The sequence below is a fragment of the Planococcus citri genome, chromosome 2, assembly GCF_950023065.1.
Source record: "Planococcus citri chromosome 2, ihPlaCitr1.1, whole genome shotgun sequence".
Taxonomy (NCBI): Eukaryota; Metazoa; Arthropoda; class Insecta; order Hemiptera; family Pseudococcidae; genus Planococcus; species Planococcus citri.
In genome coordinates this window covers 69,994,684-70,020,274 of record NC_088678.1, presented here as the reverse complement: position 1 = coordinate 70,020,274, position 25,591 = coordinate 69,994,684, and the positions used below count along the sequence as shown (strand labels likewise).

General features: G+C 37.5%; 1 protein-coding gene and 1 long non-coding RNA gene across 3 annotated transcripts in view; one reads left to right on the top strand and one right to left on the bottom strand.

Moving 5' to 3' along the window:
* The window catches only part of LOC135837448 (uncharacterized), a 55,159-nt gene extending 46,937 nt beyond the window's left edge, over positions 1 to 8,222 (top strand). The window contains exon 3 of the long non-coding RNA XR_010557193.1: positions 7,853 to 8,222. This is a non-coding gene — a long non-coding RNA (uncharacterized LOC135837448). The remainder of the gene's footprint in view (positions 1 to 7,852) is intronic.
* Nos (Nitric oxide synthase) overlaps positions 1 to 25,591 on the bottom strand; it is a 147,662-nt gene that overhangs the window by 60,945 nt on the left and 61,126 nt on the right. The window lies entirely within an intron of this gene.

The following is a 25,591-nucleotide window of genomic DNA, read 5'->3' as shown; positions in this document are numbered from 1 at the left end:
TAAAAATCGAGTCAAGTTGAACTTGACGTATTTTTTTGCGGATTTCTGAAGAGTATAAGTAGGTAGGATGGGGCGAAAGAGTCCTCAATTCTGGTCAAAATTTGATGAAAATTTGAAATAGTGGCTCTGGATCTGCCTCCCCCCCTATTTCCTTAACTACAATGAAAATATGTACCAACGACATAAAATTGAAAATGTTTTGCGTTCCTTTTCGAGGGTATAGCCCCTCAGTAATTCTCATAGTCCAGCTCCTCATTTTTGGGAAAATTTGAAAAATTTCGAAAATATGATATGACATCGGTTCTTGCCAATTCAATAGCGCTGAGTTCGAATATCTATTTATTTTATGGATTCAGGCCCTCCACTTTTCACTTTTTCAAAATTGAGAACTGGAGCAACACCAAGGGAAAAAATCCAAATTATTCTTATTTTTCAATAAATCATCGATAGTAATTTGCGGTAGTAAATTTTTCGACGAAATTCTTCTTGCTTTATGAAAATTATCTCGAAGTGTATTATCAAATCACCCATCTGCCTACGTCGTTTCTACAGGTAGAAAAATTTTAACGAGAAAATTATTTCAGCCAGGCGAATTTGCCTAAAATATTACTCGTTTATTCCACACATTTCACCGCGGCGTAAACAAAAGGCTATATAAGATTCAACGATTACGAAACGATTGTTACCTCGGTATACTATAAAATAATCCCCTTCGATAATTGCGGAGGCAATTATACGCGGCTGAGGCGAAATTATCGTGCGACTGCTGGTAGGCAAAGGCGCGGCTAGAAGGGTAGAACGAGTAACCAGAGCATCAGGTCTACATAGGTAGGTAGGTATATACAGGTGGAAAAGCGCGCGTTAGAGAGAAAATTGTTGCTTCAAAGGCGAGCCAAACGCTATGGCAAGATGGGAGCAGGAAGCGAGGTGGATTAAAGATGAAACATTCTTAATCATTCGGCTGCTGCTGCGGCGTATACGGCGCGACGAAATGTACCCCGGTAGCTTACTATATAAATGGATCGTTTAAAACATACGTATATAATTTTCATCTTAGGTCGACTGTATAACCTGCTGGCTGCTTACTCCCGTCCTTCGTCCGCCAACCGCGAATTATAAACTGAAAAAATTCATAAGAAGGGGATTTTCGAAGAGTGGCGCATGGCGCCGCCGGCTTGTTGTTTTTTTTCGACGGCTTTTTAGCATTTTGTAAAATAATACGCGCGGTTCAAGTGCAGTTGGGGGTTTTGGAGTGGATGTCCCGGCAGCACGAGGAGAGAAACTCCGACGAGCGCACCATCTGCTGTCCTGATTAAATATCCACCTAATTTATTTAGAATTTGATTAATGCCTTATTATTATGTTACCATTTATATTCGACGCGTTTCCGCTTTTGCTGCAAACTTTTCACTACTCGTCGGCGATTTTGTTGCCGTTCTGTGTGTTTTTCTCGCGTATATACTCGTATACTATTTTACGCGGCGCGTATTCGATTCACTCGCTCGGTCTGCTCTCTCTCTTTCTCTGTTGTGTTGTTTCTGTGCGCCAACTTCTCGTATTTTGTTGGAGTTTTTCTTCTGTTTACCGCCTCGTTCGTCCTTCTTCGTCACCTCTTTCTGGTTTGTCGGTCTCACTGACATATGAACAGAATGTACTCGTTGTCTCCTGCTGAACATGGGACGAGGAAAGTTTGTATACAGCGACGCAATGGCTACCTCCTACATGTACCAGTGTATTTCACGAAGGATGGATATTTTTAATTTCCATACGTTTTGACGAGGTTAGCGTTCGCTCTGGTTTTCAAGTTCGATTAAATACGTGGCATATATTATACGGTGGGATGGCGATGGCGGGGGGCGAACGAGAGGAACATGTACGACATATGAAAAGACGATGAGACGGAAGAGTATAATATACGATAGGTAAGGTAGCGAAGGAGGAGGACGACGCAGGAGTACCTAAAGCGGAGATCTATATAAACGAATATAAACTCATATACTACACATTCTACACAAGCATCGCCGCCCCGACGAAAGCGCGAATACATTAAAAACATAATAGAATATATAAAGGTTGAGTTCACTCTTTGCTGCCTCTATCGCTCTCTCGTTCCCTTCGTCGTCGTTTTCGCGCTGCCTGAAGTACTTAGATTCGGACGATTGCATAGTATGTTAGTGACATGCTATAGACGTTCGAATGGGATTACGTTTGTTGTTGAATCTTTTTCTATAAATTTATCCCCTGCCCTCGCCCTTGCTCCGGTGTTCGTATTTCCGTATATATGTGGCATACAGCACGATATTATGTAGTGTGTGAGTTGTTGACGAATAGACTACATACTACATCTCGTACCCATAACGTACTACTGTGTAGAAGAGTGAATTAGGTGAAGTGATGTTTTCCTTTAAAAGTTGCTTATTAAAAATATTATCATCTTCGATATATACTCTACTCTTCTTATATATGTACAAGTTGGTGGAAGCTCCTACTATACCTACTATTCGATCGTATATGTGTATTCACTCCGTCTTGTCAAAAATGGTCGGGTTTCCACTTGTGTATGACGAATATCGAGTCCCGGAGTAGGAAGTGTGGGTTTGGATTCGAATAATATAATAATATAAAATTTGAAATATCGTACGATTTCTGAACGATTGCGGATGAAGATGTAGAAGATAATAATCGCAGTTGCAATTTTATCATTGCCAGTTTCGAGGTAGAGATGAGAGGGCTGCAGAAGTGAAGAGAAAACAACAAAACATTCGGCGAGGAAGAAATACGAGTAATTGTATGGTTTTGTTATTCATTTTTTATATCATATTTTGAAAAAAAAAAGTCATTTACCTACTTATTGGTATGAATAAAATCAGGAGAAAATTTGCTTATCTTACGGAAGAGGTATTCAACCGACAGAAAAATTGCAGGTCTGAACAAATGTATCGAAAGAGCATGCAATTGAAAATATATTCCACCTACTAAAATTTCAAGTGCTGAAGTTCATTTTTCGAATATTGGGAATTTTTTAGGGTAAAAATTGGCCAAAAAATGGGTAAAAATTAAAATTTTACAGAACGTGATTTTGAACTGGAAACCTGAAACTTGACTCGTAGATGGAAGGAAAAAAACATGAGTAGGTACCTATGCTCATTATCACAAAAATTGTTGAGGAAGTCAATTTTGAGTGAGGAACTATGTAGGTACCCAGAAAAATATGTATTTATCTCGTTGGTGATAAAAAGAGCTGAATCAGGGGTCTTCAAAATAGAATAATTTCTGAAGAGGTGGTGTTTTTTCATTTTTGGGTAGATTTTGTCACCTTCATGGATCTTTGGTTACTCCCTAAAAAGGTGCAATTTGAGTTTATGAACCTTCTTGAACGTTTGACTTTGAAATTTCGAGTGCTCTACAAAGTATAAGAAAGTGACTAGAATGTTCAAAATTCCAAAATTCACTCTTTAAAGTTCTCAAAAATGACAAAAAATTACGTTTTTTTTTAAAAAAAATGACTCCACTTTGAGGACCCCTGGCTCAGATAACTGTGTAACCAAAGAGATCAACAATCAACATTTTTTTAGGTATAGTCTCTCGAGCCATTTTGAGCAATTCTGCAGCTTCCACTGAATTTTTGGAAATCACAATTTCCACCAAACTTCACCTTATCAAGTTGGAAATTATTAGATTGGTACTTTTTACGACCTGCTGACAATGAGTCGACTGAAGCTATAGTTTTGAAGCAATTATCAACTCTTCGACCACTAATTGGAAATTCCAGTTTTCCAAAAAATCATCTAAAGTCTGTCCGAATGAACTTCCAGCACTTTTAAATACAATTGAAGGATGTTGAAAGGGTCACCGGGGAGAGGGGAGAGGACAGTTACCTCTTTTTTTTACTTCTCAAAAAACACATTTTCGAACGCTTTTATCCTCGTTTCGCTCGAGCCTGTTTTCTTTTCTTTTTATAAATTAACATCCTAAATTTTTTTTTTCAAATTCTAAAATTTGAAAACCAAAAAATAAAATGCTTGCATGAAAAAATATCGTTTTTAGTCCCCTCAAAATTCAAATTTTCCAAAGTTTTCTCCTTCGCTTTGCTCGGATCTTTCCTCTTTTTTTTTAAAATCAATTGCCTAAAAAAGCATCGTTTTCAGGTGTCTGAAAATTGAATTTTCAAAAAATTTCGTTCCTGCTTCGCTCTGGCCTATTTGTTTCTTGTTTTAAAATTAAAAAATTCGTATTTGGGTCCCCAAAAATTCAAAACTGAAAATTAAAATGTTTATGAGTCAAATAAATGTGGTATTTTCCACCTATATCAGTCGGCAGATTTTCAGCCGAATCTCCTCTCCCCTCCTCCTCTCAAAAAACCACCTAAAAATAAGGCCAAATTATATTTTCCCTGGCCCAAGCCCGATTTTAGAGCAGTTTTTAGAAAACTGAAACTTTAAAATCGTCGTTGAAAGCTTCATGAGTTGAAATTTGATGAAAACTTTGATTTTTTAAAATTTTCTGAAGACCCCAGAACCTCTCAAAACAACTCGGAACCTCTTTCAGTCGACTTGAAGGGACGAGGAAGGGGAGGGGGATTCAAAAATAGAGTGCACCTAAATCTGATTCAGAAAGGTTTTTGCTTACTTTATGTAATTATTTCCTCAATCATTTGGGATTTGGGGTGAAATGGTTTCCAAAATGAATTTGGTCCCTCAAAAAGCAACCACTACGAAAAATTCCGAAAATGATAGTTTTTTTTGCAACCCCTCCCCCTCTCGCTCATTTAAGAAAAAAAACGAATGGGCAGGGGGGAAATTATTGGTGGTTTTCTTCGATGTTGGCTGACGTGGACGTTGTGAAAAAAGTGTGTGCGAAATCGAAGGAAGTGCTGGCTGTGAAAATTGATTTTTTTTTGGTCAAGTTGATATGGAACGACCTTGCTGAAAATTGAAAAAGTGCTGAAAAGATTTTACATTTTTCTTGAAAGTACTGAATTTTTCTTTATAAATTGATTAAAAATTTAATTTTCTCTCAATTTATTGTTTAATTTTTAAAAATCCCGATATTTGATGCGAAGAAATCTTCGAAAAAGTTCAGTAATGCAGAGTGTAATTCGTATCTTGAGGAACGACTTCATAAATGAGGAGAAGAAGGGACTTTAAAAACGTATTTCTCAATATGTAGATCGCATTTCGAAAGGATTAGAGAGAAGAAAATCTGAGAAATCATTCGAAAGTTTGAGGAGGTGGGGACATCTGAGGAACACTGCGCTGAAGTGCAGCAGGTATTTTGAAAACCCCATAAATTTTTTTACAAAATTCCTAATGTTAAATAAATTATCAAAATTAATCGAAAAATCATTTCAAGTTACATTTTTCTAAATTCATAATTTCACATTTTTTTTCACGAGGCAATTTTCAACAGTGGCAGGGGGAGCAGATGGTCACTAGCCGTGGACCCATTTTGACTTTCCAGGGTTCTTTACATTTTGAGATATTATAATAAAATTGATTTGATTTGACTGGTGTTTTTTCATCGTTTCCAATCAAATTATTCCAAAGTTCGTTTGCACAAAAATGTTCAAATTTAAGCGTTACTCACCTCTAAAGTTCTTTGGAGGTTCTAATTGGTGCAGAAATCAGTCAAAGAATTGAATCGTTTTCGTATGCTATATGTAATTTGCTATACCAACACCCACCTCAGCATCATCGAGTTGTATTATTATTTATAATTTTTTATGTGTACCTACTTTGAAGTTTAAACTCTCGTCGTTATTTTTTTGGTTCGTAAAGAAAGGGAATTTTTTAAAAAATACTCGATTTATTTGAAATGATAATTGTTTCAAATTTCAAATTCTAATTATTCGCATCGTTACTAAATCAAGTTACTTGAAAGCAGCATCATTCAGTTGCGTTTGGAATAAACCTCGTACTTTTGATGTTTTTAAAACATTTTTAATATAAACTTTTCGTTATTAATTTTTATTAATGTTTTTCATTCGTATTCCCATTCGGAGTACGTATACTGAAACGACTCCGAGGTAGGAAGAGAGCTGCAAGGTTTTAATTTTTTTTTACAGCAATTCGTTTGTTTTAATTAAAGGTTGTTATGGTGCTCGAACATTTTTGAAAATTATGTTTATCAAGCATTAAACTCGGGTCGACGCTTTGAATGTTTTTTTTTCTTCTTGGGAGAGGGCAGGATCAGGTATTCACCTTACCCTTGTCTTACCCCTGTTAATCTTATGACAGAACTTTGTTTCCGGTTACTTAACCGAGTGCTACATAATTAAGTAGATGAAAAAAAGGTGTACTTACTAAGAATTTTTTCTTATTTAGTTTACAATTTTATTTCATACTTTATCAATATTCAAGTTTTTTTTTCAGAGAGAGGAAGGTGGTGAGCAAGCAAAAGTTGCATTTCCCTTCCAGTTTTCTTTTTGAAGAATACAGAATATGGCAGAAATTGCATTTCCATGAATTTTTTCCGCAACTTGGAAATTTTAGGGTTCGGAGAGAAAGTCCTAAGATATCTTACGCCCGTAAATTTTAATCCTCTCATCTCATCTTGGAACGAATCTGCGCTTTCAAAGACCATAAAAATGAACTCGAAAACAACGCTCAGGTTATTTTTAATGACCATCCGACAAGAATATAAAGAGCATGCCGCTCACACACGTAGTACGAATGAAGGTTCATATTCTACGAGTTAATTCTTGCCGGAAACGAAGCGTCGTTTTTCCGTCGCTCGGTCTTTTCCTATGGCCTATCCAAGCTGGCGTTTTGTATACGGTCTTGCAAGTGGCGGCGGCGAGGTGAAAAAAAAAATAAAAAAATAAATACGATAACTTTTTTATAAAAAATAGCTCGGGCCGCGGTTAGGTTCCTAGCTAGGGTTCCCGCTACCCGTCTGCGGCTCTGTCAATCGCATAAGAAAAAGGTATACTCGAATGGAAATATCCATTTAAAAGGGCTCGACGGCGTTATAACTTGGTATTGTGTGTCATTTATCACCAGCGAGCTATTTATCTGACTTTAATAAACAAGCGCCCCCGTACATCTACATCGGTGCAGGTGTCGGCGCTGCTCATGCTGCCGAAGTTGACCAAGTCTTCGAGTACGAATCTACTCTATATCGCGTACTACGTATATTCGAGAGTAGGCATTTTTGTGTGGAAAAGTTTTTCACGCTTTTGACGCGGTGTATTATTCGTAGTAGACGTATCTGATCGAGCGATCGTTTGTTTCTCGCCAAAGTCGGAAGACGAAGACATGGCGTTGAAAATGTCGATACCATCTACATACCTGCGTACCTCTTTCCTTCTCATATTTTGCTCTCTTCAGGAATCCGAAGAACCAGGTAGCAAAATCTCAGGTACTTGGCGCCTCGAGACAACTTCGCCAAAGTGTCTCATCTTATGACTCTATTGTTTCGTGAAAAATTTTTCTCATTTCCGTTTTTCGCGCATCGTTGTCCCCTCCCACGCTTCAAGCTTTTCCCAGCAGCGATCGACGTGTCTTCGCTTCGGTTCACCTGTAATCTTACGCCCTTCGCGTCACGCAGCAGACTATACACTCGAGAGTCAAAAAGTGATATATAGATGTTAAAGTTACTATATCGCGAAAACGTTCCTGTTCTCTAATACACCCCCGGATCACCGCACAGCATCCCTCTCATTCCTTTCCCCCCTTGTACTTTTACAATCTCGCGTTACGTATCGTTAACAAAGCAAATTGCCAAGATTGTCAGGGATTTTTTCCTCATCTCTCTTTATTGTTTGTAAGCGCGTTGTTTTTTTTCTCGGGTCAGTTGTTTTTTTCTTTTATATGCATTGTATCTTTTAATGTTTTTGCTTTTTTTTTCGCAGGCTGTCACGAAGAGGCGCGACGCGATACACGGTGGCGTGTTTGAAGAAGAGAAAACGATGCTATTTTTCGTCGTGTAATTAATTAAGAAGCCGAAAAGGTAATTGATTAAATTACCTACTCGTAGAAACTTGACGTGTACGATAGAGTTAACCGGAAATTGTATTAATCAACTCGAAGGGTCTGTTAGATAAAAGGAATGAGTGTAAAATTTAAACGTAACTAGTAGTAAAACTACATAACGGGAAATGGGCTCGAGAGCTGATTTTTTTTTTGAAAAATAGTTTAAAATTCTGAATTTGGTTTGTGTGAGAAAAACACCAATTTTATGAAGTATAGTCCGTCAAATGACAATAGGAACAGTTGCATCCCCCCCCCACAGATCCACTGTGACAACTTTTTTCTTAAATGAGACATTTTAAGGAATATTTAAGGCCAACTTTCTATAAAAAGTTGGCCTTACTGACAAAATGGCCGTCATTTTGATTGACAGGTCAGCAAAAATCACAGATTTTTCTTTCCAACGTAGAACTCGTAGGAAATTTTTTGAACTGGACAAAACTAGATCGAAAAAGCATGCAAAAATTTATTACCAGCCAAAGTTTCAAGTGCTAAAGAGCATTTTTCAATATTTGGTGAATTTTTAAAAATTAAATTTAGGTCAAAAATGAGAAAAAAATCAAAATTTTAGGTACCAAATTAATCTAGAAAACTGAAATTTAAGATATACGCTATTTTCAACTTGCCAAATCGATTGGAAACGGTTTCATACCGTTTTAGTTCTGGAGCCTGCAGCAGATTTTTGAAACTTGAAATTTTCACAAAATTACATATGAAGTTGGGAATCCGAAATTTGCACTGCACTTCTACTTAACACTTTATTAAGCAGACTGCTGGTGGGTTTAAGTCATTTCGAAGCCTCTATCGATTTTTTGAAAATTTTTGGAGCCTCTTGTAGACGTTTGAAACTTGAAATTTCTTCCAAATTTCATCAAATGGAGTGATAAAGCCAAAAGACATTCTGCAAACTAATTTCAATAAGCTATGAAATCGACTGCAGGTGGATTTCAAATAATTTTGAAGTTTCCAGCTGCTTTTTGAAACTTTGTGGCCAATAAGGTACCTATTATAAATGTGTTTAAAATGAAGTAAAAATTGGTAAAATATCATAAAAATTACATCATTCAAATACTGAAGATAAAGATTGACTTCACCTTATTGCAAAATTTTGGGAAAACCCAACATAGTGATGTACGTAATTGAAAGAGCCTATCAAGAACTGTGTTAAAATATTCACAGATGGATCAAAATATGGCTCATTTGTTGGATGTGCAGTGCTCAGTGATAACTTTGATGTTATTCGTTATTCACTTCCATCATTCTACTCCATTCCCTCTGCTGAATTATTTGCAATTAAATCAGCAGTTCAACAAACTTCAAGCACGCAAAATAAATCTCTCATTCTTACTGATTCAGCTAGCGCACTTCACTGCCTGTTAGATCCGCATCATCATTCTCAAAATCCACTCGCCAAAGAAATAATCTCTTATTTGACCTCATTCCCTATTGGTCATGTTACACTGGTATGGATTCCTGGACATAAGGCATTAAAGGGAACGAATCAGTTGATAAAATGGCAAAAGAAGCAGCTTCACTTCAGCTAGTACCAAACATACCAGTCCATGGAATTTATATATGTGGGTGACACATGCATCCAACGTTCGGTAATGTACAGTGGGCCAGGGAAGTTCCATGGCTCTCAGACAATCTACCAAACATTGGATGCGCCCATCACCCGCGTATATAAATTTCATGGACTGTAGCATTAACTTCAAAACTACGTAGGTATGGTGAATGTACTCAGAATGGTCTAATACCTGATTAGAATTGTATCAACACATCTGATAAACTGAAATCCATCAAACCTTCAGCCAAATTCTGGTCCACCTCCTACCAAATCCACCACTAAGAGGAAACATGCAGCTCTGTGTAAAATGCGTATTGGTCACTCAAAACTGCCTATCTCCTTGAAAAAAAACCTCCTCCATTATGTACCCTATGTTCTGTCCAAATCACAATCCAGCACATATTAATAGACTGCCCAAAATATTGCGATTTGAGAAATAAGTTCAAACTACCAACTACCTTACCAGACGTTCTACTTGATGACCCAGAGACCATAGTCAACCTATTCAAGTTTCTTCACTCTAGTGGACTTTTAACTCAACTGTAACCTTTTTACCTGTCGTGCCTCTGGCCTTTGTTGCAGTAAAGACACGTTAATGAAAAAAAATCTGAAATTTTGGATTAAAATAATGAACAAATTTTTAAAGCATTATTTTTCATTTCTCGAAACCAGAATTTTTAAAAGATTTCACACTTGCTTTCCTCGGGTCAATTCCTGTCTCTAAACTAAAATGAAAATCCCTGCTTCAAACTTCCATAAGATTCAAAAATGAAAATAACAATTTTTAAATGAACCTTACTCATTGTCATTTTACGTTTAGTTTTTTATTTTATTTGAAAAAATCGGTACTTTTTTCTCATACAGTCAGCAAATTTTCAGTCACCTTCCCCCCTCCAACAGTTTTTTTCTTGTCAGATTGACTTATTTTCGCGAAATGCAAAAAAAAGCCATTGTACAACTCGCATTCAAGTATCCGAACTTGAAAAAAAACACAGGAGGGGAGGGGGTATAACTTTAAGGACATTATTCGATGCATTCGTCAGGAGCCCCCAACTGGCCCAATCCGCACCTGGATTACTACCAATTTTCATAATCATCATTTTTCACTAGAGGGAGGAGAGGTAGTCTGCAATGTTGAAAAATTGTGAAGAAAAGAACTCGAGAGAGAAGAATTAAATCAACAAAGGTGAAAAAAAAACCTAGAAAATTGACGTGTGATTGAAAAATTTGTTGAAAAAAATGGAAAACTCAAAGTAGCGATTTTCAATTTATCTCTGACAAAAGTTCAGTTTTGAAATTTTTCTATTTTTCCTTTCTGGTTTTAATATCAAAGTACATAAGAAGATTATTTTGACCGGAAATAGTTTTCTTGGTTCATTTTCACTTCAACCTAAAGGAGAATGCTAGAGGGCGAGGAAAATGTTTTTCGTAAGGTATTGGGGATCATTTTGGGTGAATTTTTTCCATTCATGTCCGAATTTCCAAAAACTGATCAGGTTTTTTTCTCAATTTTTAAACTTTTTCCTAATAAGGAAGAGGTGCTTCCCTTCACTCAAAAAAAAAATCATTCCTGAGAAATTTTTTAATCTGATTTTTTGTGTTTTTGAAAAAGGTTCTACGGCATGGTCTTTTGATATTTTTTGAACAGATCTCTCTACTTTTTTTTTTATCATTTTATGATTTAGAATATGAAAGAAAGGTGGAATAAAAATACCAAAATGATATAATTATCAATTTATGGAGACTTTATTTTTGAAATGCCTCAATTTTAGAGTAAAAATTTCCAAATTCCGTGACCTACAGGTTCAAAATCGATCAATCTATCCCTCCCATCTCTGATCTCTTCAGCTCACCCAGAAACGAAACTGTACTGACCTAGCTAACAGTAGGCCATCCTTTGAACGCGACCTTTTCTCCCATTCTTTGACACAGCTTGCCAGTGTTTTCTTTGACACGATATAACGACTTACACCCAAGCAGCACATAGACAAAACACCTTCGTTGATGCCGATTTCGCATTGGATACGAGTAAAAAGAAGAGCAAGAGCAAGTGCACCACCTACACTTACGTACATGCGGATCTTTTTGAGGGCTAACGAATAACGGCGAAGGGCGCCACATTACACACGCTTTTTATTTACATGACAGGCCGGTTGGATGGCGGCAGCTCGTCTCTTTCTCTCTTTTTCCGTCATTTTTTTCTACTCTTATACTAGTTAAACGTACACTCGTAAAATATTCACGTTGTTTCGCTAAATGAAAGCATATTTTATGCATACGCCGAGCGAAAAAAAAAAATAGGTACACGTAAAAAGTAAAAAATCTTTTCATCGTGCGCGTTTCAATGAAATGAGAAAAAACCGTTTATCAACGAGTAATTTTTTTCGCCGAGCTTCGCTTTCAAAATGCAAACAATTTCTTAAACATAAAAGGAAAAAAAGACGGATGAATAACGAAAGTTTTTATGTAAGTATTTTTTTAACGTTATTAACTCAAGGCGGAACTAATAGAGAAAGAGAGAGAGTCAACTCCAGATATGTATCGTTCTACTACTATATACTAGAGGTATTAACTCAAGGTGCACGTAATAATTTCTCGAAGGAACCTTTCCCCAATGTCTCGCATTAAATATTAACTATTCGGTCGAAAAATACTGACTGGAAAAAGAAACACCACAGTACACGTGAACGTAGTACCTCTACCTACGAGGTAACAACGTAAACAACACGAACGTTCGTCGGTTAATTACGCTTCTTTTCAAGTCCTTCAGCAGAAGTCGTCGAGAAAAATCTCTCTTTTTGTACCTCGCAGGCAATACTTGTTCGCATAATAAACCTATTACGAAGTAAAATTACCCGAAGACCTAAACTTTTCAAAAATTCAACCACTGTTCGAAAGTAAAAAAAAGAATCGTATACTCGGTAATTTCCCAAAAGAAGAGAATAACTAGCAAAATTTTTTTTCAAAAAAACAGAAAAGAAAAGAAAAAACCCCAGAATTACAAACCAAAACCGACGTCAATTTAAAATAATAATTACATCGCCAAAATTTACCTAATCGAATAAAGAAATTCCACGTGAAAAAAGGAAAAAAACGTGTAAATGCGCCTAAAGACCTTTTTCCCCCTGCAACCGTGAGAAAGGCGAGGGTTGAAAAAAAAAACACCAATATGTAGGTAGACATCGATGATGCGGTATTTGAACGTCCATAAAGAGATTTCTCCGCTTGAATGGGGTCGGGGATTTTGCAAAACGATGAATATGGGATTAGAAAGCGAAAACATTTCGACGGCGATGTGTGCGTTGTGTATTTATCTTGTCTTATTTTTCAACCTAGAGTTTTTCCCAGATTTCACTCGCCCTCCTTCGACTTCGTCGTTTCGCCCGCTTTTATACGACTCGAACGAGAAGAATAATCGTAGTAGTATATGGCAAATAGAAAATATTTCTTATTGGTTGCCGCCGCCGAGCGACTCTATCTCTCCTCTTTGCCTCATATCTCCGCTTTACTCTCTAAGTATTCGCACGTCTTCATCGTATTTTCCTGGTTATTTATTTTTTTATTATTTTATTCTCTTCGTATAACTCTCTCAACCCTTCAGCACCTACTTATACGTTCGCGTTTTTCCTCTTTCTCTTTCGTTGGCGTGTTGCCGCGCGTAGGTATGTCGTTCGACAGATTTTTTCATTGTTTTTTTTTTTGGAAATTACATGTACTTGTATACTTATTCGAGTCGATTTGATCTTCAAAATCAGAGTATTCGGTTTCACAGATGGGAATTTTTGGATTACCTACAACATTTTATAAGATGAGGGGGAGTCAGCAGAAGAGGAGGAATGAAAAATTATGACATACAAAAAATTGTTCAAAATTGTCAAGGGAACGTCTCAAGATATCCGCCTCCGATTTGAAAGAGGTCGCAATATTATTGGAAAGAGTTTAATCTGAAACACCCATAACCAAAATTTCAGCTGCCCAAATTGACTTTTCGATTTTTGACGAATTTTTGAGAATTCAAAAATTAACAACTTTCTACAATTTAAATAAAAAAATTAAAATGATGAAAATCAGTCCTAAAAGTGATCTCATAACAGAATATTTTTGATTTTTTTTAATTTTTTCATTAGGTTCAACAATGTAGGTACGTTAAGTTGAAAAATGCACTCGAGGTGTTCGTTTGGAAATCAGCTCATTATGGCTAAACTCTTTAAACAAGTCGAAAATAAATCATAATTCAATTTTTAGCTGTCCAAATTGATTTCCACGTCTTCTGGAGAAATCTAAAATCGTGCTGAAGATTTTACAATAGCTTGGAATTGTAAAATTTGCATTCAGGGGGTTGGCTACAGAGATACAGCCATTCATGCAAATATCAATTTTTCTTCGAATGGAGAATTTTTGATTTTTAAAGTTTTTTCCTCATAAATATGGTTAAAAAATACACTGGAGGTATCCGCCTGGAAGACGGCTCGCGGCTTGAATAAATGGATAACCTTTTAAACGGGTCGGGAATAAGCTTAGAACTCGATTTTTAGCTGCCCAAAATTAATTTCGACGCCTTGTGGAGAGATTCTGAAATTCTGGAGAAATTGAAAAGGACACTGAAGGAATTGAAAAAGCACTAGAGGCTCCATAAGTGAACCATTTTTTTTTTTTTTGCACAAGTCACCAAAAATGGTCTATTCTGATCTTTCAAAAAGTTGCCAAAAATCTAAAACACATTTTTTTCTTTTTTTTTGGGGGGGGGCATGTTTATAATTGCAAGATTATTACATCCGCGAAAGAGAAGGTTTCGATTTGGTTTATCAGATTAATGTTGTTTAGCAGAGTTATGAATTTTTGGATTTCAGAAGGATTGTCAGGAAAAATTGATGTGAAAATTGTTAAAAATCTATAAAAAGTTGGTAAAATGGGTCTTTAAATTGGGTAAAATGATACTTATCAAACTTTTCCAAAATTCTGTGTAATTTTCATCAATTTTTATAGGTATCAATTACTTTTGCCCATTTGCTGTTGATTGTCGAATATTTTCTATCAATGTTCAAACGTTACAGTCTCTGAATAGCACAAAAAAAGTTGGAAAAAAGGGAGTAAAAATTGTCTAGCAATGCTTTTTTTTCAATATAAATTTCTACAAAAGAAAAACCATGTGAATTGTGAAGAATCGACGAATTGGTTGTTGACTTCCTCGCCACCTCGCTCGTAAAATAATGGCGTCGCTGTGTAGTAATTTGACTCAATTTATCATGCAGTACCTACAAATTACGATTATAATTTTGATTTACGAGAAGAAGATGTAAAGTGTACGTAGTACGAGAAGAAATCAAAACTTCGCATTGGTTTTCATTGTACGTACAGTACATCTCCCCCTTGCTCCACTTCATCTTCGGAAGCCGATAAACCATGCAAACTACGTATTATTTTTAAAAGATGAGCTACCGTAATAATTCACTTTTAACTCGAGCAAGACCTTATAGAGGAAGAGAGAGAGAGAGTGTGAGACGAGTACCTAAGTGAAGAATGTATACAGTACAATATTGTAAACGAGAGGGAATTCCTTTCCGCGCTTTATCGCGAATGAATCTCAGTCCGCGGGGAAATTTCACGTAGCATAATGACAATTAAAAACCAAGACGAAAATTTATTCGCGGAATTTTTTTAGCGCGTAGTTTAAATTCATAAATCTAATCCGTTTCTCCGTCTTCCGTAAGCGCTCTGGTTCCATTGTATACGAATAATTCAATCCGTTAGTCGTATTTATAAATATGCTGAAGTCGAGACAAAAGACAATTACGAGTACGTAAAAATTGCAGACAACCATTTGGCCATCTTAGAATAAGTGAAATCGACCACAGCTGAAGGGCATAACGGGTTTATTATAATTGAAAAAAAAACTACCAATCTGAATGTGGCCTGGCGCCCTCGAGAAAAACATGCTTAGGTGCCTCGCTCGCAACGTGTATGGGAAATTCGGCATTCGGATCACGAATCGCTCGGACGATGGTATCGACTCGAGAGAAGGTTTTTGTGTGTATTTATCCGATGAAAAGCCGGTCATAGCCTATTAACGGTGGAAATGTAATTACAGAGGTTTCAAATAACGAACGAATCAAAATACAAAAAAAAAAAAGAGAAAATAGAAACTAGTTAATCGAATTGTGTTCATAGTTCGGGCAGCGGAGGTGACGCAAAGAGGGGATATTTCGCCAGGGAAGCCGTTAAATTAACCAAATGAATTTGGCGTCGTCACCTCTGTGCTCCGGTGGTCACTATATCGATTCGAATTGTGTACTTGGAGTTCTTCTTTGTTGTAGAAATACTCGAGGACACCTGTGTCGATGTTAGACACAGACGAGATGGTCGAACAGGGGCACAGATTGTTGTTTACGTTGCATTGTGACAATATATACGAGTTGAAAAGGGTGCCTGGAAGGCTTAAAGATTAATCATTAGATGACCATTAACTCGATGGTCAATGAGAAGACAGACGAAGTGGTAAGTTGGAGAAAAATCACTGTGTATTAATACACGGCCACGCCCCCTCACCCTTACTCTATCGTATTCTTCAGATGGAATGGTTTTCATGGCCAACAAATGCCAAAGGTAAGAAAAACTCTTGGCTAAAGGTAATAACTCACGGATACATAATGATTAGCTCTATATTAAGTATCGTTATATCGACTACACGTATCTATTTTCTTTTTCGAAACATTGGCTTGTATTCGACACGAGCAGGTCTTGAATGCTGCCTTGCCTTTTTTTTTTCAACGGAAAATTCTCTAACGACCTTTTTTCATCTGTTTTAGTCTCGTCTTGTAATAACTTTTACATCGTCGCCGTAAATATGGTAGCAATTTCTGTCGATTTTCTACGCTGTTGCGAAAGCCTGTAGCCTATGCATCTATGTAGATACGTATGAAGTATTGTACGAGTAAAAAGGTGCGCAGGGAATGCAAAATCCAATTCACCTAAGCCTCTACGTATATGTAGATAGCTAGAAAATTTCCCATCATAAATGAACCCCGAGTTACGGAATCTTTGACGGAGTAAAAAAACGAGTAGGTATATAAAATAGAAAAAAAAATGTAAACATTGGCTCGAGAAAAAGGTAATCAAGATACGAAGTGAAGAGAAAAAGGATACAAGGGGCTTTACTTCCTCACCATCTCCGACAACGTAGGTGAAAGGGAGGTATGTGGTCGACTGGTCGTCCTATTCGGTAAGGTATCACGAATCGATCAAAATATCCGTCCGAAAATTTGACAAATTAATGGTAATTTAAAACGACCGTCGAGTGGATTTCATTTTTAGTGTTTCGTGTGTGTTATTCATCCTTAATACCCCTTGTCTGGCCGAATTTCTCCCCGTTCCTGTTGACCTTTTATTATTATTATTCTGAAATTTTGTATGCAAACAAGGATATATAACCATACAGCTGAGATGGGATAGGATGAGCATCAGGGTGGTGCATGTGTATCTTAGGTGTGTAACCATGTACCCTTTTTGGTTACCTTAGACTTTTTTTTATACGTGTTTACAACGAAATTTACTCGTAGGTGTGGGTAAATAATGTTATGCATTGGAATAATGTGATAATTTTTTTTTCAACTGTGCAGCGTTCAGAAGGGATGGGGGATTTTATGAGAAATATGTTTGAAAAATGAAAAGGGGGAGGCGTCCGACGAACTTGTCCCCTTTTTATATGGAACGTAGCATATTGATATTGGATTGGATTGTATTTTCTGTATTTCATGTTGAAAATCAAACCTTAAAACAGAAATAGTTCCATGTATTACTTTTTCCCCCAGAAATATGTATGAATTCCTTTGAAAAATCTCCTTAGTTCACTAAAAGTCAAAAAATCCCCTCTGTTTTTCAAAAGTAAGCAATGCACGAAACTGAAAAGAAACCCCTCAAAAACCGATGACGATTTTTTAAAATTGAAACCAAAACCTGGGAGCGTTATTTTCTTCCCTGTTGACAAAATTATGCTGAAAAGCATGCATAACAGTGTGTGATTTTGGACTGGTGTAAAAGCGTGCATTATCGCGTTAAAAATGTACATTTTCGCATGCTAAACAGAAGCATCTAGCAACCAAGTATTTTCTAAAATGCACCAGTGAGTAAAAATTTTTCCAAGTCCAAAAATTGATAACATTTATGCAAAAATAACCTCTAATCTTATAAGCTGCGAGGTGACCCAATGAGTTAAGAGGCCGCACATCGCAGGAACCTGGGATCAATTCCCGCACCCGCCGGGAATTTTTTAATTCTTTTTCAACTTTTTTGAAAAAATTATCTACATAGAATGTCTTAAAATTCACAATTGAAGGGCTAATTGTGAAAGTCGCCTTAGTCAGCAGTGATTTTTGTACAAATCAATGAAAACGTTGTTGTCCTGCTTCAGTGATAATGTAAAAACTTCATGGTCAAGTATTAAAAAAACATCTTCAACTATCCCAGAATGCATTACAATACTCATTTTTCCCTTTAAAATTGATGAAATATGAAAAAAAAATGTTTAAAGTTGTGTGAACAAAAAAATGACTAAGGTGACTTTCACAATTAGCCCTTCAATTAATCGGTAGATAGTATTGCCAGTGAGTTTGAGCAATTTTTCTGCTAAAATTTCCGCACTTTTTGTACATACTTTTGGCTTACTTTTAAGCATGCTATTCACTGGCTGAATAGCATGCAATTTTTTGAAAAAGTCCAAATTCACGCATGCCTGTGATATGCAAAAAAGCATGCATTTCAGCATGTTGTACGCACAATTTTTGTCAATAGGGTTATAACCAGAGCAGAAGTAGAGGCAGCCATAAAAAAGCTCCGGAAAAACAAATCAGCTGGGGCAGATGGTGTAGTTGCAGAGATGATAACTGTTGTATCGTTATATTATATTTCTACGCTAGATAGCGCTTTATTAATTTACTGGCTCAACCGGTTGAATGTTATTTATTCATACTTTGTTATTATATTTTATTCGTTATTAAAATGGTTAGAAATGAACGTGTATTTTATCCTGGTTTACTTCGTAATGGTATAATAATGGCGACGAGATAAAGTACGTAAAAAAAATGTGTGTATTTCGGTCTTAAAAGACATTCGTACGTTGTACCGGTTTCAATGTTCCTACCTTACGAGTGAACATAACTACGTGCAAAATGGTGCTCCCTACAGAACAAGAGCAACTGATTTCAAGCCTCGTGGCAGCTCTTCGCACCTTACAGCCAACCACTACTTCGCTCGATCCGTTTTCCGAAGGATCGGAGACTATGGCAAACTTTTTTGTACGTTTGGAAAATTTCTTCGCTCTACGCCAGATTCCTGCGGATCCTGAAGGTGCTACAACTTCAGTAAGAGTACAAAACTTAATTAATTACATTGGCGCTAAATACGTTTCAACTGTGTACAATGTTTGTGCTCCGGTGATACCTGAAAAGAAGAAGTACTCAGATGTTAAACAGCTTCTTATCAACCACTTCGATAAGCCGGTCAACGAAGTGGTGGAGCAACATCGCTTCATGTTACGTGTCCAAAGCGATGCCGAATCAGTTAATCAGTTTGTTACAGAACTGAAACGCCAAGCAGCTTTATGCAATTTTACGTGCGGGCATTGTTCTAAACCTACAAGCGAGCTACATTTACGAGCGCAATTTATTCGAGGTATTCGTGATAGCGACACACGAAGAGAATTACTACAGAAAGGTGGTAGCGAATCTACCACTACTTTCACCTTCGATAAAGCAGTCGAGTATGCCGTTGCAGCTGAATCGTCCAAACTTGGCAACGATGTAATTCAAAATTCTCATTTCAACGCCTCAACTTCCGGACCAAAACCTGTTAACAAGCTTCAAGTGAATAAAAATAAATCCACCAGGCCATTTTCACAGCTCCTGGGATCTTGTTTTCGATGCGGTGATAAAGATCACCGAGCAGACAAATGCCCTCATTCTAAAGAAGTCTGCTCATTCTGCAATAAAGTTGGGCATATTACAAAGGTTTGTCAACTTAAACTACGGCGTAATAAATCAAATTCAGGTCGCGGAGGTCACAGTGGACGCGGTGGCCGTTCGAAACGTCCATATTATCGCCAAAATATTCCTAATACCGGTGCAACGAACCCTACGAATCCGAACGAAGTAAATTATTTCGATTTTCACGTTCTTAACCTACAATGCAACTCGAATTCGAATAATTCCGATAAGATACTTCTCAACTTCGATATTGGTAATAAAAATAAGCAGCTTGAACTCGATACCGGCGCAGCTGTTACTACTTTACGTGTATCTGTTATCAGAGAGTTGATTCCTGGTATAAAAATACTTCCAACTACTGATAAGCTTAGATCTTTCGATGGCACTATTATTGATCCGATCGGTGTTGTGAATCTTTTCGTCAAGTATAAATCGAATGCTGAAAACCTAACAGCTTACATTGTGCCAAATTCTCATCCTGAAGTTGTTGGGCGTACGTGGATAAAAGCGTTTCGAATATTACCTCCTGAGTTGTTGGAAATTAATACTGTTTCAACCGAGGTGAATTATACTGACGAAATTAAGAAGTTGATTCGCCAATATTCAGATTTATTTTCCGGTGGATATGGCAAAATTCCTAATTTTCAATGCTCACTACGTTTGAAAGATAATGCTGTACCTGTATTTATGAAGCCTAGAACTTTGCCATATGCCATAAAACCATTAGTCGAAGCTGAAATTGAGAAATTACTTGCCCAAGGCATACTTTCACCTGCTAAACACCCTACTTGGGGAACACCAATTGTACCTGTTATCAATTCAAAAGGTGCTTTACGAATTTGCGGTGACTACAAGGTAACAATCAATAAGTACCTGATTGCTGAAAAGTATCCGATTCCGAACGTCGAGGAAATGTTTAGTAAACTTGCCGGTGGTACTCACTTCGTTTCGCTCGATATTTTCAGAGCTTATTTCTGCATGGTTGTAGATGAGCTAAGTGCTATATTACAGTGCCTTAGTACTCATTTAGGCGCATTCTACGTTCACAGACTTATGTTCGGCGTTGGCAACGCGCCATGGTACTTTCAGAAATTTATGGATGAAATATTATCGCATATACTTGGTGCTGCGGCGTTTTATGACGATGTCAAAGTTCAAGGAGCCACAGCCAAGGAGTTACTTGACAGACTCCGTATGGTTTTCCAAACATTCCGTGAACATGGTTTGAAATTGAACAAAGATAAGTGTCAGTTCAATTTGAAATCAATTACTTACCTTGGTTTCGTTATCGATGCAAATGGAATTCGAAAAACGCCAGAGAAAATCGAAACCATCGTTAAATGCGATTATCCGAAGAATATCGAGCAGCTACGTAGTTTTATTGGTCTCATCAATTACTATGGCCGTTTTATTCCGAATATGGCCGATATTCTCGCTCCAATGTACCAATTAATGCAGAAAGATGTTCAATTCGTTTGGAATAACCAATGTCAAGCAGCTTTCGTTCGATTAAAACAAGAAATGACCGAAGATCGTATCCTAGTGCCATATGACCCTAAATTACCTCTCGTTTTAGCTGCTGATGCGTCATCATATGGTCTAGGCGCCTGTTTATCGCATATTTTACCAGGCAATGAAGAAAAGCCAATTGCTTTTTGCAGTCGTACGTTATCGAAAGCTGAACGTGGTTATAGCCAACTGCACAAAGAAGCTACAGCTATTTACTGGGCTGTAAAAAAGTTCTTCGTTTACCTTTTTGGTCGCAAATTTATTCTACATACGGACCATAAACCGCTGACTGCGATCTTTCATCCCAACAAAAACTTACCAGATTTAACTGCAGCCGGATTACTTCGTTACGCTTGTTTTCTGTCGAATTTCGACTACGATATACAGTACCGAAGAAGTGAAAAGCACAGCAATGCCGATTTTCCTTCTCGTTTTCCACTACCGATTTCCAGTAACGAGAAAACCGATGCAGCTAGTTCAGTTTTACTGCTTGAGCAAATCAGCATTTTACCAGTTACGAGAGCTGAAATTGTTTCAGAAACGGCTAAAGATCTAGCGTTGATTCCTGTTCTCAATGGCTTACGTTCGAATTCCGGCCTTGAGAAAACCTGCTTCGCTGGCCAAGAAGCTGAATTTTCGATTGAATCTGATTGTATTTTCCGAGGTTGTCGAGTCGTTGTACCTAAAACTCTACAGCAACGAGTTCTTCAAGAATTACATACTGCACACATCGGGTCTACTAAAATGAAAAACCTCGCTCGTAATTACGTTTATTGGTCCGGTATTGATCGAGACATAGAAAATATTACAACTCAATGTACCGGATGTTCTCAAGTTAGAAATAATCCTCCTAAAATCGATCGTCATCCCTGGTTGTATCCAGAAATATCGTGGTATCGTCTTCATTTAGATTACGCTGGTCCATTTCTCAGTAACTACTTTCTACTTGTCGTCGATGCATACAGCAAATGGGTAGAAATTTTTGTAATGAGTTCGATAACAACTTCTAAGACGATATCCTTTCTTCAAGATCTGTATACTCGATTTGGTCTTCCGGTTATGATTGTCACCGATAACGGTCCTCAATGGACGAGTGAAGAATTCAAAATGTTCAACTCTTCAAACGGTATTATCCATAAATTCGCTGCTCCTTACCATCCTGCAAGTAATGGGCAGGTTGAACGTTACGTGCAAGTCCTAAAAAACAGCTTAAAAGCTAGCTTGTTCGATAGCAGTCAAAGTTCATCAATTACGGAAAGAGTGAATCTGCTACTCATTCAGCTACGCAGAACTACTCACAGCCTGACTGGCAAAACTCCGGCTGAGTTGTTATTACGCCACAGTTATCGGACCAAGTTAGATTTGCTTATCGATCCTCATACGAAACGTATCCGTTCGGATCAAATTCAACAAATCGAGAATACCAAACTTCGTGACATCAAACCTGGAGATCCAGTTAATTATCGAGTTTACAACGATACGAAACGTAAATGGGCAACTGGCCTAGTTATTTCGAAAGGTCCATTAAATGCTGTGATACGTGGTGAGAATGGTGAAACTCACAGAAGACATCTCGATCAAATGGTATCTGCTCCTCATGCCGAACCTTCTTCTGCAGGGGAAGGTACTAGCGATCAACAACATGCAACTACGTCGACCAGCAGCGAACAGCAGCCTCCGACTTCTCAAAATCAACCTGATCCTCCGAAACCTCCTTCTACCGACACTGAGCTCCGTCGATCAAGTCGATCTCGGAAAATTCCATCTAGATTGGATATTTAGAAATTTAGAATTTACCTACCTAAATTTTTACCTTGTTGTGTCGTTTCATTTTTTTTATTTTTTTAAATGTTTTATTGCATTTTTTTCTTATTGTTTCAAATTTTAATGTCTTATTAAGGGGGGAGGAATTGTTGTATCGTTATATTATATTTCTACGCTAGATAGCGCTTTATTAATTTACTGGCTCAACCGGTTGAATGTTATTTATTCATACTTTGTTATTATATTTTATTCGTTATTAAAATGGTTAGAAATGAACGTGTATTTTATCCTGGTTTACTTCGTAATGGTATAATAATAACAGCAGTGACTAATGAGAGTACCACAATATTACACCACAATATATGTAACAAATTCCCTCTGTGACGTAGTAGGTAGAGCCGCAGACCTCCGTTCACGAGGTACCCAGTTCAAACCCAGCTATAGAGGCAAGCTTGTGTGTGTAATTAAAAATCTTACGTGCAATTATCAACATTACACACCAAGTACCGGGGACTACCAGTTATTAGCCGAGCTAACAGATCATGCACACCATCTGCTAGCAGAATCAAAAAGCTGAAACTGATACGAGCATCTATAGAGGTCAACACTGAGGAGCTCAGGGTCTCTAAACTACCCAGCTAGCTACAAGGCTCTTGTGTAAATGTCACTATAAATGAAAATCCTCGGCCCCTCCTCCCCAGGCCATTGGATCCCTTGTATGAGTTTCCCTCCAGCATTGAGCCGAATGGTTTTTCAGGTTTTTGGCGGGGTCAGGAATCTGGGATTTTTTGGCTTGGTTGGCGAGAAGTGAGTGTGAGGTGGTTTGCAGTGCGGAGTGAGGTTGGTGTTAAGGAGATATAAGATGTGAGCAGTGTTTCGTTTGAAGAAGAAAAAAAGCAAGCGGGAAACTACTAGTGGAAGCTCAAAAATAAATTTCCATGAGATACGTCATCAACGTGATAGAGGCAACACCAACATTAATGATGTTAGCCCAAATACCCAATTCGGCATGTGATACCACCTAGAGCAGTTATATGACTGGATGATCATTGTATGTAACAAAATATGGAGAGATTGCAAATGGCCACAGGACTGGACCACATCCATATACATACCTCTGCTCCAAAAGGGTCAAAGTTCGAATGTTCTAACTACAGAACAATCTCCCTGATATCTCATGCCAGCAAGGTACTCCTAAACATCATACATTTAAACGCATCAAGTCATTTATGTATACTTCCTCAAATACCTCCAGAACAGACAGGTTTTGTTCCAGGAAGAGGAATAAGAGAACAAATCCTCAACATTTGTCAGATAATTGAAAAGGCTCGAGAATTCAACAAAACTATCTACCTTTGCTTCATTGATTATGAAAAAGCCTTTGACGACATTAAGTGGAAGATATTATGGGGAAACCGTGGAAAAATGGGAGTACCAAAACACCTGATAGACCTGATGAAGAACCTGTACAAAAACAACAATGCACAGAAAACATGCAAAAATGGACGGTTTTTTGTTTTTTGGGTCCATTTTTTCAAAACAAAAATTGCTCCTGCTTCGCTCGAGTAGTACTTTTGCCTTCCTTTTCACGTAATCACCACACATTTCAAACTACATATATTCAGGAAATTACCTCCAAATTTCAATTTTTCATGTTTAAACCCCTGATTTTTGCCCCGTCCTTGAGAACATCCTCCTGGCTACACCACTGATCAGAAGGGCATGCAAAAATACTCATTCAGTCAGATTTCAAGTCTTTGAGGCTCTTCCTTACCTCTTTGGAAAAATTAAACAGTCCTGTCTCCCCCCCCCCAACACGAAAGTCGAACAACTTTTTGCACTCCGCTTTACTTTAACTGTTATTTTATTCAAATTCTTTACTTTCTAATTCCTTTTCGTATTAATTTTCACTATTATCTAATCTCTACATGTACGTTATAGTGTGAGTATAGTGAACTAAACTCGCATTGAAAGACTTAAGCAAATTACTAAACGCAATTTTTCGCCGCAGAATACAGAGATTTTATGTGCGGGTATAAGTCGTCCGCGTATAATCGAGTCGTTGCCGCCATTCGCTCGCTTTCGGATATATATGGGACGAATTTCATGGTTTGATGATTTAAAAAGGGATAAGTTTATAGGATAGAATGGGATGGGATTTCGGTTGTACAGCATTTTGTCGCTTTTGTAACGAGGTAATGCTCGTGGCACGCGTCTTTTGAACTTTTGCCATACACGTATATGTATTTAAAAGTATTCCCGCGCGCGACGGTAGGTAAAGGCAGAGGAGAGCTTATAGTTTAGGAAGGTGGAAGATGGGAGGGCGAGGATAATATACTCGTATACGCGAATATACGTATGGATGGAACTAGATAGGTATCTATATATTGGATATAAATACACATCAGAGGAACGGGTAAATAAAAGCTTATCCGTATAAAACTATTATCACATCGCGGTCTAACGATGAAGATGGCGAGGAAACAAGAGGTACGTAGGCGCGGTATAATGATTTTCCATTTCGAATGTTAAATCCATTATAAGTTTTGTATTTGTCTTTTAAGATACGCACTATAAAGACACACAGCATCAGGCGAGAGAATTCGTTTTAAGATACAAAAATCGGTATAGGTACAGCCAGGCCCAAAGGTGTAACGTAATATCTGTGTATGGGATAGAAGTATAGAGAGAAGGTGAGAGAGAGGAACGCGTCATTTCTAAAGGTTTGCCGCGCGTGTATGTGTATTTTACGCCACCAAAATTCGCGAGTGAGAGGTGGAGAGGAAACGCGTCGAACGCGTTTG